The 15,040-nt window shown below is 42.5% G+C and overlaps 1 long non-coding RNA gene across 1 annotated transcript in view; it reads left to right on the plus strand.

The window, feature by feature from the left end:
- The first annotated feature begins 4,080 nt into the window (after positions 1-4,080).
- LOC116104013 overlaps positions 4,081-15,040 on the plus strand; it is a 32,965-nt gene continuing 22,005 nt past the window's right edge. The window contains exon 1 of the long non-coding RNA XR_004123664.1: positions 4,081-4,141. This is a non-coding gene — a long non-coding RNA (uncharacterized LOC116104013). The remainder of the gene's footprint in view (positions 4,142-15,040) is intronic.

Genomic DNA, 15,040 nt, shown 5'->3' on the forward strand with positions numbered 1-15,040 from the left:
GATAGAATGCCTAAAAGTGAAGCTAAGATGCTCCAAAAGCTAGATCATAAAAGACTCTAGACTTCTGGAAATTCTTGATTCCTAGAATCCTTGGAACGCTGAGGTCTGGAAGTTCTGAGGTTATCTTGTTGGAAATGCCAGGTTTCTTCCAGGCTTCCTTCCCCTATCCCAGCCCAGTTGATCCTGCAGTGTTGGGGAAGGAGCCTTCTCAAAGCTGAGTTTTCTAAGTCAGCTGTTGTACCCAGCTTCCCTAGTCTTATGAGTCGTTTTAGCTAAGGACTCTGACTATGCAGCAAAGAAGGACCAGCATCTGTCCCACAAACATGAAAACAATGTTACACCACTGGACTCCGGGATGATTTGTTACTTTGTTGCTGTGAAACCTGCCACAACCAAAGGCAATTTATGGAAGAAATGGCTGATTTTGCTTACAGTTCCAGAAGTATTAAAAATCATCTCATTGCGGTGGGGAGGCGTGGCAGCAACTAGCAGGCATTGCTGCAGGGATCGGAAGCGGAAAGATCATATTTTAATCACATACAGGAAGCAGAGAGAGTGGAGTGGGAGGTAATGAACTCTCAAAGCATTCTCCAGAGATTTAATTCCTCCAGCAAGGGTCCCTTTGCTCTAAGTTCCACCTCCTCTCCAAGCAGCACCACCAACTGGGGACAAAGGTATTCAAATATCTGAGCCTACATAAGCATTTCTTATTTGAACCATCACATTACCCTGTTACATAACATTATTGGGTCACAATCTGCCATCTTGAGGTTGAAAAATCTCCATAACCCAAAGTCCATAGAAGGTGCTTTGACATCTTTACATGCCACACAGAGCCTGAGGAAGATGGAGAGAGCTCAAATGAAAAGAGGGGCAGTACTTGGGATGCTGAATGCAAGAGAGTTTTGCATTATAATATTGGGAACTTGTCCTGTGGTAATATGGAAATTGAGGTGTCCTTAGTGGGATCAACAGTACAACAAGGGACAATTCCAGCCAGCATCTGAAAAGGCCTCGGGTTCTTCATCACCTGCAATCAAATGTGGGTAGAGAAAGATGCATGGAAGAGTGAATTAGTTAGTATTTTGATGGAATATGGAACAAGAGCCACCGGGATAGACTTTCAGAAGCCAAACATTCTTAGATTTGATGGAGCCTCATGGGAAAAGTTTAACCCAAATTATCATCAGGAAAATGGATACAAAGGAAGATAGAGGTATGGCTTTACCACACACTTCCTTTTACCAAGACCTCAGACTGGGTTCTGATGTTGCCTCATAAATACTTTCAAGGACAAAAATAAAATCTTCTCAGGTTCCAAAGAATGTGCTTCAAAGACCTCAAAAATCTTGTTTTAATTTACTTTGATTGTATGTGTGCGTGTTTGTGCATTTGTGTGTGTACATGTGCTTGTGTGGTGTGGGGGTATGTGCACATGAGTACAGGTGCCTATAAAGCGCCAGACCAGAGAGGCTAAGATTCCCTGGAGCTCGCTAGAGTTCTAGGCAGTTGTGAGTCACCTGGTGCAGGTGCTGGGACTTGACCTCGGGGCCTCTGGAAGAGCAATATTCACTCTTAATCACTGAGGGGCCATCTCTCCACACCACTTCCTAAGATTCTTTTCAATTTTTAAAATTTTTTCTCACCTTCCCTTCACTCTCTCTCTCTCTCTCTCTCTCTCTCTCTCTCTCTCTCTCTCTCTTTCTCTCTCTCTCTCACACACAGCCTCTTTTTCTTGAGATCATAAATATATAAACACACCCTGCTCAGTCTGTATATTATTTCAAGGCTGACCACTTGGCCCCAGAAAACCAACTGAGAACTTTACCCCAGGAAGACTCTTTTTAGCATTCCCTAGTTGCTTGTAGCTTTCATCTATGGTTGGGATGGGCGTTCCTTCTCCTGTGTTAGCATGTCTGCTGGTATTGCCTTTGTTCAGATGGTGTTTGGGTGGCCATGTTGATTAGACTTTATGGCTATAGCTTCTCTGGCATTTCTAGAAGATGAAATCTTATAGCAGAGTTCCTATTCCTCTTGCTCAGAAAATCTTTCTACCCCATTTCCAGATGTTCCTTGATCTTTAGGACTAAGATGTATCAGTTGGACCTGGGCTTCACAATTCTGCATTTTGATCAATTATCTTTTTCTGAAATCATTTCTGTCTGTTCTAAAGAGTCATCTCTGTGGTGGAGGGGTGAGAACTATAGTTATCTATGAGTAATAGGGTTAAATACTTACAATTTAGTTAGGAACTCTGCTGGTTTAGTCAAGTGGCAGACCCAGGTAGTTGCCTGTTTGTAGTATCAGGCATTTCCCTCTTGTTGAGTTTGCCTTAAGAGCAATTAGAGAGCTGCCAAGGCATGAGCACCACTACTATACCCTTAGCTCACCCTAAGAACATTGACAGTTTTGTCCCTCAGTGGTCTTATAAGGAGCTGAAGAAAGAGAAGTTTTTATTTTGATGAAATTTGTAAGTGTACTTTTTTTTTGTTATGGAGTAGGATTAAAATGTTTTCTAAAAGACACACAATTTTTTAAAAGAGTCATACCAGATTGGATGGAATGAGACCATTTTTAAAAAGAAGTTATACCAGATTGGATCGAATGAGACCATTTTTTAAAGGACTCATGCCAGGTTGGATGGAATGAGAAAGCAGAAATCCAAAATGGAAAGAAGAGTGCAGATTCTCATGTTCTGTGTGCTGGAGGCAGGCAGGGAACTACTCAGTTTCAAAACAAGAGCTTCCTTAATGGAAAAGGAAGAATTGCTTAGAGGACAGTCTGGAGAGTCACTCCTAAAGAGAAGGTGGAGCCCTCAGCAGGCAACTGGCAACACTGGCCAGCTCAGTTACAAGACTGCCAAGCATGTGGACTATGGTGTGATTTTTAGTTCCCCTTCTTTTTATCTAAGCTTCTGTCCCATCATTAGGAGTTATGTCTATTGGATATATCTCTAGTTGTTATTGATCTCTATATCTACTAAGACTCAAACCCAAGCCTTCATTGATGCTAGGTGTGCTCACTGCCACTCATAGGATTCTAGCCAATTAGTACTTTACAATAGATCTTCACTATGGTCAAGAATCTGAACTCTGCAAGCTTCATTCACACCAGGCAGGTGATCAGTGTTCAAAGTCTAGGATGCTGATGGGCACAGGTACTCACACTCTCGTTCTACCAGGCCTCTGGGTGTTTTCTATTAATGACACTCAGGTCTTTCTCCTGGATATTTGCATCAATAATTCTGTGTCAGGTGCAGCTCACTTCTATTGAGGTGGTTGGTTGCTTAGTCAGTGGAAGAAGTTAGCTCCTTGGGGCTTTAGAAATGCAGTATCGCCAGCTCTTCTGTTTTCCCTGATGACAGCATCTCTCTTTGTAGTGGCACCCTCCCTCATCCCAGCCTGGGAGAACAGGAATGAGGCAGATGGAAGTACATTCCAGTGACAGCTTCATGACCCTGTACAATCTCCCTTCTACACTTTCTTTTCTGTAGAGGTGTTTCTGAATACTGTCTTCCTCTTTGTAATTCTAGTAGGATTGGATTTTCCATTATCTGATAGGATAGCTTGTCCTCGAGGAGACGTTTGGTTTGACAAATGTGCATAGCTAAGTTGGTTCTATTCAATTGACTTGCTCACTGCTTAGCTGAAAGTGCTTATTCTGCATCAGGCTTCGAAGTAGCATTTTCCTTAATGAAGAAAGAAGTGGGTCGATCTTTAAGCTACCTGATAAAAATGTTTTAAAATCTTCTTAAGCTTGATTTATTTATTTATTTGAATTGCATTTTATATATGTAGAGATCATTTGGCATCAAAGGACATTAAGATTTATATAAAAATATCATGTTTCTTGACTCAGGATTCCCATCAGTCTCACAAACTTCTGCTGTGTAACCCATACATACCTTAAACATCAGGATAGTTAATATTTCAAAGTATCTAAAAATCACCTAGGAAACCTATTTCTGGAAGTGTCTGAGGGAGTTTCTAGATTCGGTTAGTTGAGGTGCCTCCGTAACTGCATGGTACCGTTCCATGGCTAGGGTTCTAGAATGAATTGGAGAAAGTAAGCTGAGACCATCATTCATCTCTCTATGTTTCCTGAAGGCACACGCCACTAGCTGCTCCATGATCCTGCCACTGTGAGTCCCCCACTATGATTGGCTGTAACCCCAAACTGTGAACCCTTTTCTTTCTGAAATTGATTAAGATCAGTTATTTTGACCCAGAAGTGGGAAAAGAAACCAAACACATCATGGAGGCTCACTTAGCCTTTACTGAATGGTTGAGAGCTTGTGAAGATGATAGTGGCTCATTTTCCTATGTGCTTTCATTTTAAGTCCAGGCAGGACAGGGCTACATGGTTCCTTTAAACTGGTTCTTTCTTGGGAGTCTTTATAGAGGAGCAGGGTCAGGTTCAGATTCTTGGCTACTGGAGCTCAGCCAGTGGGGTGTTGGGAGCTATGATTCTCTGTGTGGGGTGTGGGGGACAACTGCACAGCAGAGGCAGCTCAGAATGAGAGACCCTTTAGATAGATCTTTACGTGCGCTCTATTTCTTTGGCTGGCAGGTTGACTTGGGAGGAGTGGTGATGGATAAGGACCTCCCTCCTGGACCACCCTGGGGATACTGGTCCATCCTGGGGCTAGGTTGGAGTGTGGGGGTGGTCTGCAGAGGAGTGGATGCTGAATGGGAGGGAGGATTTCCTCACTGAGATGATCACGAACCTACCCACTCTCCACCAATCCTAGCTCCTCTGGATTTAGGTATAGTAGGTAGAAGAAAGGAGGTAAGGGAGAGACAGAAGATGGGTATAGGAAAAAGAAACATGGGTTGGCATTCTCAGCAGGGCAGGTGGACTCAGGAAATGTAGAAATTGGTTAAGGCCCTTTACCCTGCAGAGTTCTGAATGAACTCTGGCTTTCAGATGCCTCCTCTCTTTTACTTTTGAGAACAATGACCTTCCTTCTGAGGACCCTACGTGCTGTGGTTGTTCTCTGTGTATGTTAAAGGCTAAGCCTGGTGTCTGACAGCCCTTCACCTCCAGCGAAGGTCCTGGGCTGTTCTGAATTGTCAAAGGAGCATTACACAGTATGTCCTATACAGTTTTCTGGGTTCACTCTGTAACTATGAGCCCCTCCCAACACTCCTAGCTTGACCTCATTACCTGCCTTTTTATTCATCCCTCTCTGCATGGGCAGTGGCACCCTTGACTTACACAGTCCTTCTGTGGAACTCAGCCCCATAGTCTGCCTCCCTTTAATCAAGGGGAATTTGTTCCCATTTTTCAAGGGCTCCATGCCATTGTCGGGATCCTAACTTGTCCTTTTTGATCCCCAGAGCCGATCTTTCCCTAGAAAATGCAAAGTTTCCCTTCTACTCACCCTGGTTTCTCTGAGACTTCTTCGGGCAATGAGAAGTCCGTACATTTTCCCAGGAATGCGGACATGAGCTTGAGTAGGTTCCTGGTGCAGACTAGAAACCCTCAGGTGTCCCTGCAGGCCAGAGAAACCTTGGCAGGCTGTGTACTCTTTCCTTGCCCAAGCAGGCTTCATCGTTTTGCTGGTTTGACGTGACTCAAGACATCTCCGTGTACACGGCTAGGAGTAGGCTTTCCCATTGGGCTTCAAGTTCATACTCTAATGTTATGGCTGCAGGCTCACAAATGCTACTTTTGAGCTATCTGTCACAAGATTGGAAGAGCATATTTATCATTTATAGTAAAAGTGCGGCCCTTTATTACATGATGATTTTCAAAAGGTAAGTATTTAAATTCTGCCGATTTTGTGACTATGGCATTAGCATTTCTTGGTTTTGAATATTTGGAGTCAACAAAATGAAGAAGCAAACGTAAATAGACATACAGCACAGCTTTCTTTTACTTCTGAAACACCTTCTTAAATGGCAGTCTTTCTGTGTGGAGGAAGTTTAGAGCAGCAATGGATGTCCCTCGGACAGACGTACTGTTAAGGAAGGGGTCTGCCTTTGCAGCCATACTGGAGGCAAATGCTGGCTGCTCCAAATGAGACTTGCAAAGACCAGAGGGGGTGGCACACAAGCTGAAACCATAGGTTCAGAGGTGCTCTGCTATTTTGGCCATCACTGCGTTAGTCCTGTTAGAGACTGCTAGACATGAAATCTGAGCTGCGGTTAGTGGAAAGAAGTGATTGGCTTATACTGCCTGGGCCTGACTGTACAACAGAGAAAGAGGTGCTCATTGGCCACTCAACCTGCTGTCTTGGCTAGGGGTCATCTTGCTTCACATGGCTGCTTTGTAAGGTCATTTCTTTGATTCCCTTTCAAGTTATGCAAGCTGCACAGACCCCCTCCTTACAAAGCTTAATGCACACTTTTGCCTTTTGCCTGTTTGGGGGAGAAAAACAGCCCGACAGAAGCAGCAGGATAGTTAAGTGATCTTGTTCTCTCAGTGTGACCAGAGTAGGAATCAACAAAGCCCTTCAAGCTTGGGCATTGACAGAGTTACTGCTGTAATAAATACTGTCAGGCGGATGCAGTCCCATGATGCCCAGTTATTGATGCTCCCCCGGGAGAAAAAGTCCTCCTGCCAACAGTGGATCACTGTCTGTGGTGCCAAGAGGGAGAACGGAGGAGGAAATGATGTCGGCACACCCTAAAAGGAGGGATGTGAGCTTCTTACAGAAATCCTTTTCTCTTCTGGCCAAGGCTAGAATGATAGCAGTGTCCTCCCATGGAGGTGACATTGCTGCTTCCTCGTTCCACTGTGCTAGTGGCTCCCTCGGGACAGCAGCCATGTCCAATTCTTTATCCCCTTAGTAGGGGATTTCACGTCCAGCACACATACACATCTCATACACATCCTTTCAAAGCCAGAATTCACACATGATTGAGAATACTCAGTATTTGTCTTTTTGAGCCTGGGATACTTCATTTAATATAATATTTTCTGTTTGAATCCATGGCCACATCCTACACCTCCCAGAACTTCCTAAACACACCTTCCTATGTTTGGATTGGACAAGTGATTGTACAAGTAACTTAAAACAGAAAGTTTATTGGCTCATGGTGAAGAGGTATTTCAGTCCTTATAGGTAGAGGAATCACAGCTGAGCTGCGCAGGCTAGGGAGGCAGGAGCTTGGGTAGCAGCTGCTCACATTGCTGTAGACTAGGAATCAGAGAGGGAACCAAGCCAGAAGCTGAGCTGTAATCCTCAATGATTCGTTTCTAGTTCTATTTCTGCCAGATAGGCCCTACCCTGGCCTCTCTCCACATTTACTTACACACAGATAAATATATACATACGCAATATATGTATACCAGGCTGGCCTTGAACTCAGAAATCTGCTTGCCTCTCCCTCCCAAGTGCTGGGATTAAAGGCATGCAGAATTCACATGTGATTGAGAACCCTCAATATTTGTCTTTTGAGCCTGGGATACCTCGTTTAATATAATATTTTCCAGTTCAATCCATGGCCACATCCTATAGAGCTTAGTCCAGGAAACTTGACTGGGTTGACGAGAGGATGAAGAAAGGACAGACAGACAGACACACCTACAGAAAAACTGGGATGAGGTAGGCTGTACTCATTCTGATGCAGCAGTAGTAACTGTGCAACAAACCAGAGCCTTGGTGCCTTTATTATGCACAGCATCTGGGAGAGGAGTTGTAGTCTCTGGGGAAAGTCTCTGCAGGCTGCAGTCTCAGGCTGCAGGCATCGAGAAGGAGCTGCGGCTGCAGGCTTTTGCACATGCGAGTCAATGGTTTGTAAGCACTCAGACATTCACGTAGCGCCATGTGGACTCAGACAAGAGAGCTTTGCACTTCTTCTGAGCCTGACCCAGATGGGGAAGACTCAGCCATTCTCATGAGGGACATTGGGTCCTTGACATGGCTGTAGTCATGTCAACAGTGTGTCATTCAGGACTCTACCTGCCCTTTACACAGTCAGGGGTTCTTTGGCTACTCACAATCCACTTCCTTGTGGAGCTCACAATTTCACTTTTTCTTTATGGATGAATGAAGGACTAGAAATGCCAAGCTGCTAAAGGGGAGAAAAGAATGTAGGGAGAGCAGTCCAGGCTGGAGATACAGGCAGATTCTCATGAGCAGAACCCCAGCAGCAAGGAATTACTCCAAAGAGCTGACAAATGGCATCCATAAAATTAAAAAGCTTCCGCACAGGACAAGAAACCATCAACCGAGGGAATAAATAGCATACAGAATGGGAGAAAAGTCTCAGTTAGCTCTGCTTCAAACAAGGGATTAGCATCTGGACTATATAAATAGCATTGAAAGGTAAACGCCCTGACTTCCCCAAACTGCATATCCATAAGTAACATCAATGATCCACACGTAAATCTGCATATCCAAATCAGTAAATGAGCTGAACAAACATTTCTCAGAAGATGCACAAATGACCAGTAAATACTCTTGAATGTGCTCAGCATTCTTAGCCACCAGAGAAATGCAAATTAAAGCTATGCTGAGATCCCAGCTCACTCCAGTCAGAATACCACTATCAAGTTAAAGGACCACAGATGCTGAGGTGGTAGGAAAGGGACCTTATCCTCTGCAGGTGGGAGAATAATGGGTCCATCCACAGTGACGTCGACCTTACCCTCTGCAGGGGGAGAGTAATGGGCCCATCTGTAATGAATGTCAGCATGGAGTGTTTCACAAACCAACAAACCAACCTTAAAAACATCACGTGGAAGTTTAGATATGGCTTTTCCATGCACCTTTCCTTTTGGTTAAACCTCCACCACCACTGTGTCCAAGCCTTCCTTTTAAAGATGAACTTACTGTACTTTTCTTTGAAAAGTCTTTCTTTTCTTTCCCTTCCTTTCCGTCCTCTCCTCTCTTCTCCTCTCCCCTTCCCTCCCCTCCTCTCCTTTCTTCTCTCCTCTCCTTCTCCTTCCTTTCCTTTCCTCTTTCTTTCTTTCTTTCTTTCTTCCTTCCTTCCTTTCTTTCTTTCTTCTTTCTTTTGGAGAATTTTCTCTTTCTTCCTAGCCCACTTTTTATCTTATATTTATTTTTGACTTTTCCCTTTTTAATCAGTCTGTATGTTTTCAAAGATAGCTGATTATTTAATTTAATCATCATTCAAGGGAAAGAAAAACACGTCATGGTACTTGTTACAACACAGAGCACATAGTGAGCTGTTAAAATCACACATGGCATTTAAGCCTAGAAAGGATTCTAAGTTCTCTAAGCTGTGAGCCTCAAACTTAATGGATTAAACAGACTTTCCAGAAAATACATGCAAATGTAACTAGATCTGTTAAAAGTTAGTGTTCTTCCGAGTTCACTGAACCAAAATGATCACATGAGTTTTGTTGAGATAACTGATCATAAGTAGATAATTGTTATTAAATTAGCAAGGCCAGTGAAATAACTTTTTTTTTAAAAAAAAAGATTTATTTAATATATACTGGAAAGAATCCAGATGTCCCTCAACAGAGGAATGGATACAGAAAATGTGGTACATCTACACAATGGAGTACTACTCAGCTATTAAAAATGATGAATTCATGAAATTCTTAGGCAAATGGATGGAACTAGAAAATATCATCCTGAGTAAGGTGACCCAGTCACAAAAGAACACACATGGTATGCACTCACTGGTAAGTGGATATTAGTCCAAAAGCTTGGAATAGCCAAGATACAATTCACAGACCACATGAAGCTCAAGAAGAAGGAAGACCAAAGTGTGGGTGCTTTGGTCCTTCTTAGAAGAGGAACAAAATACTCACAGGAGCAAATATGGAGATAAAATGTAGAGCAGAGACTAAAGGAAAGGCCACCCAGAGACTGTCCCACCTGGGGATCCATCCCATATACAGTCACCAAACCCAGACACTATTGTGGATGCCAAGAAGTGCATGCTGACAGTAGCCTGATATGGCTGTCTCCTGAGAGGCCCTGCCAGAGCCTTACAAACACAGAGGCCAACCATTGGACTGAGCGCAGGGTCCCCAATAGAGGAGTTAAGAGAAAGAACTGAAGGAGTTGAAGGGATTTGCAGCCCCATAGGAAGAACAACATCAACCAACCAGACCCCTCAGAGCTCCCAGGAACTAAGCCATCAACAAAGGAGTACACATGGCTCTAGCTGCATATGTAGCAGAGGATGGCCTTGTCAGGCATGAATGGGAGGAGAGGTCGTTAGTCCTACGAAGGCTCGATTAGATGTCCTAGTGTAGGGGAATCAAGGGCGGGAGGTGGGAGTGGGTGGGTAGGTGGAGGAACAACCTCATAGAAGCAGGGAGAGGCAGGATGGGACAGGGTGTTTCTGGAAGTGTGTGTGTGTGGGGGGGGGGCACCAGGAAAGAGGATAACATTTGAAATGTAGAAAAAGAAAATATTCAATAAAAAATTAATATACAAAAGACCAGTCAGGTAGGTTTTTTTGTTGTTGTTTTATTTTTTAGTTTTGTTTTGTCCAGTCCATTTTTAAATCATTTGTTTGCTTTCTTAACATTTAGTTTGAGGGATGTCTTAGGGTTTCCATCGCTGTGAAGAGACACTATGACCAAGGCAACTCTTATAAAATACAACATTTAATTGGGGCTGGTTTACAGTCCATTATCATCAAGGCAGGAGCACAGCAGCATCCAGGCAGACATGGTGCTGGAGAAGGAGCTGAGAGTGCGACATCTTGTTTCCAAGGGAAACAGGAGAAGACTGGCATCCTCAGACAGCTGGGAGGAAGCTGTCTCAAAGCCCACCCCTGCAGCGACACACTTCCTCCAACAAGGCCACACCCACTCCAACAAGGCCACACCCACTCCAAGGCCACACCCACTCCAGCAAGGCCACACCCACTCCAACGAGGCTACACCCCCTAATAGTGCCACTCCTAGGAGAAATGGGCAGCATATTCAAACACCACAGGGAATGTCTTTATATATTATAGATAGCTGTGATTCTTCAGATGACTAGCTGGCATAGATATTCTCTAATTCCGTGGGTTACCTCCTCACTGGTTTGATGGTTTCCTATGCTATGCAGGAGTTTGTAGTTCCACAAGATCCTATTTGTCAAGTGCTGGTTTCATTCCTTGTGTGACTAGGGCTCCATCGTGGAAGTCCTTATCTGTGCTGTAATTTGGAGGCATTCCCTACATCTCTGCCTAGCAATTTCAGGCTTTGTTGAGGTCCTTGGTCCAGTTGGAGTTGAGTTTGTATAGGACAAGAGATAAAGATCTAATTTCATTTTTTTTCCATGTTGAAATTCTGTTTTTCTTTTTCTTTTTCTGGAAAAGACAAGGCTGGGAGGTAGGGTCTGTGGGGAGCTGGGGTGGAGAAGAATAATTATGACTGTAATACATTGTTTGCATGTGTGAAATTTTCAAAGAATAATTGTTTAAGACCTGCCAGCTAGTACTCCCTTCAGCAGCATGAGACACAAACCCCACTTACAGTGAACTCTTTGCCTTGGTAGCAAACATTTCTCTGAAAAGGTTTTATATTGGTGATTACTAATGACCTCAAAGGTTTTTTTTACAAATTTATGAATTTTTAAGTGCTTTAATAATTTGAGTGCTTTATGCTTTCTAAATAATTAGGGATGCAAAAGAAGGTTTAGTTTGGATATATGAATTTTATATACATATATACATATAAGTTTGGTGCTTCCAATGGCTTCTAAGGCCAATATTTTAAAATTTTCTGATAAAATTCATATCAACTGCAATAAAACAGAAGTTTCAATTCTTAGACACTAAAAATAGATCTACCATGTGACTTAGTTATGTCATTCCTGGGCATAGTCTCAAAAACTCCACACTCCTGCAGAGACACACATCCATGTTTATTGCAGTTATCTTCACAGTAGCAAGGAAATGAAAATATGGGACCTGCAACTTTTTAATGGCATTAATCTCTTTAACAGTGGTGGCCAAGGGCGGAAGAAATGGCTCAGTAGTTAAGAACGCTTGCTGCTTTTGCAAGAGGAACCAGGTTCAATTCCCAGAACACATATCCAGCTCAGTACTTTGATAATCTCCAGCTCCAGCGGATCTGGTTCAGAGCCCTCTTCTGGCCTCTGCAGGCATTAGGAATGCACATGGTTCACAAACAAACAAGCAAGCATTTGCTCAAAATAAGAACAAGTAACAACATCAGCCAATTTGTCTGCAACGTTGTTTCCTGTGAGGCTTTACATGCGCTCCTGTTCCTTTCTTGCTCATGCACAGTTTTCAAGTTCTCTGGGCCTCACTTTAAACCCAGCTGGACCTAACCAGAAATTATCATGCCAAAGGTTAAATGCTCTGCCGTCTTTAAATTCCTTCACCAAATTAATTAAATTTTTTGCTTTTTAATTCATTCAACCTTGCTCAAACTTTCAGGCAATGTGTAGGCCATAGAGAAATTCTTTGTTGTCTGTAACATGGCTGTCCTGTGGTTAATCTCTAATCCTAATCTCTAATTATGAGCATGGTCCACTCTATTTATACTTTGATTAGCATCTGGCCTTCATTCCCCACAAAATCACTAAGTGGGGCTTATGGTGCGAAGCCACACTTCCAAACTCTTTGCAATTCTTCTCATTGGTCAGTTCCAAAGACAGAAGAACCACATTGTCATATCTAGTCAGAGCAATGATGACCCTCTTCTAGTACCAATTTTATTTATTAGTTAATTTTGTATTACTGTGGCCATAATAACCCAAAATATTCAACTTAGAAGGAAGATATGTTTTGGCTCACCGTTTTTTTGGAGCAGTTTCTGTTCATCATAGCAGAGAAGATATTGGGCGGGGCACACTCCACCTATGTGGCCAGAGATAGTAGTCATATGGCTGTGGGCTGCGTTAAAGACTTCTGAAGCCCATCCCCAGTGACCTAATTAGACCAGCTAGACTTCATTTGCAGATGCTAGATCCTCCCCAAATAGTGCTACCAGATGTGAGCAGTCATTGAAAGCATGAGTCTATGGGGTCATTTTGGTTTCAGTCCATAACAGTGGTCAATGGAAGAAATGAATAGATGCTTGCCATTCACAACCAAAAGGAAACTTGCCCACTAAGACCCAGCATGTTCCTCCTTACTCATGTAGATGAGTCCTTAGTCAACCTTCACCAGACACTGCTAATCTAGTTTTTGTGCTTGTTGAGCGGATGCGAAGCTGTGACCAACAGTGTTAGTCAGTCTGCCTCTGAGATAACGGCCCACAGCTCTGTGGTAGGGCTGATGGCTTGTTTAGTCATGGGTGTTTGTTTCAGAAGCTAATTTGTTTCTGTAGAACATCTGAGAGCTTACTATGTGCCAAGCTCGGTTCTGACTAACTACTCCAGTTACAACTGGTTATTGAATTTTCCTTGTGTTTTTGTGAGGCAAAGTCTAATGTTAGTCTTAGTTATATAGATGAAGTGGAAAGATCTGTCCCACTTGATGTGTTTTTATTTTTGGCAGACCTAAGGCTTGAAACAATACTTTTATGGAGACTCATGTTTTAAAACCTTTGGCTGAACTAGAAAAAGAAACCAAAAACCAAAAAACAACAACAACATAAAAACACCGTAAGCTAAAAAGTCTGAGACATTTTCATGCAGCAAAGATGGTGAGTGAGTTGCTTGTCACATGACACGTGGTCCTCAGTCAGTAGACATTCTTGAGATCCATCCATTCACTGGACTTGGTCAAGCAGAAAGTCATAGCGAACCTTCTGGGATGAGTCACCTTGGTTAGTTACAGAAGCCTCTTGGGTGACATGATGAAGTGGAAGTTTCTAGAAAGGTTTCATGGAGCATCTAAAAATCTCAGGTCATAGAGAGAACACCATGCAGTGTCCTATCGTGAAGGGATATCGCGAGACTTGTCAGTTCTGTTTCCCAGACATGTAGATTTCATCGGGCAATTAAAGAAGCATTTGAGCTGAGTGAGTTGATAATTTTTATTTTGTTATTCAGGATATTTTTTACAAAGCAGCAATTTAGTATAATTTCTTAAAATGAAAGATGCTTAAAATTACAAGCTATTAGAACAGAGATTCAGAATAAAGGCAATCTTCTCTTTAGAAAAGACAGCTGTTGAGAGGGAAGCTCTACACTCACCTGTGGGTATAAGGGGACTTCTCTTCGCAGGAGTTGAAGACACAACAGAAAGCTACAACCTGTTAAAGTGCAGAAGAGAACTAACTGTAGAGTGCCCCGCCCAAGCTGATTTGCAACTGTGGTACCCAAGGCTTTGGGACCATCCCAGAAGAGGTAGGCAGAGTGATAGTGAGTGCCAGAGGGTCAAGAAATCCGTTGTGTGATTGTATCTCTTAGCAAGAGTAGGAAAACTTTATCTATGATGTCTCTCAACTTCCGGCTGTCTAAACAAGGCCAGAAGAAGCACAGCACCAGTAGACATGTTAACACGGAAGGGGGAAATCTCATGGGGCCACCACTAAGCAAAGAGAGCAGGCAAGTGAGGAGCTGAGAGCTGAGGGGAAAAACAGAAGACAACTAAAGAAATGAGAAATAGAAGTCTCCCTCAGGGATGAGCTCCAAGTGGTCAGCCCTGAGACATACACATTCAAATAACATTAAAATGATATGTATATATATCACTTATATATTTATTATATGATATATAATTATTTAATATTTATATACATATTCAAACACACACACATATGCACACAGGCGTAACAATAACAACAAAAGAAAGAAGCCATGATTTCCAGAGGTGCAAAGGGCAAAGGGGTGATACATAGAGAGATTAGAGGGAGGAAAAGGATGTATTATTGTATTACTATATATAATATGTATAATTTAAAATTAAATTTAAAATTGATAAAATACAAACATAAAAAGAAGGAAAAAATAAAGGACAGGTGATAATTCACTGCTGACATTTAAAAAGAAACTGAATGTGTTTTCAGTTTTGGGTTCTATATTGTATAGGATTGTGCCTATCAATTTGAATGACAACCGCTTTAAATCTTTACCCTTGAAGGTATATACTAATTCAGAAATCACTGAGCTAAGGCACTCTCAGCTCACTTTCGGTTTTCTGTATATGTATATATTTAAACAAAGAAAACTGTTTCTAGAATACCACACAATATATAT

This window comes from Mastomys coucha, unplaced genomic scaffold (genome assembly GCF_008632895.1).
Source record: "Mastomys coucha isolate ucsf_1 unplaced genomic scaffold, UCSF_Mcou_1 pScaffold21, whole genome shotgun sequence".
NCBI classification, from domain to species: domain Eukaryota; kingdom Metazoa; phylum Chordata; class Mammalia; order Rodentia; family Muridae; genus Mastomys; species Mastomys coucha.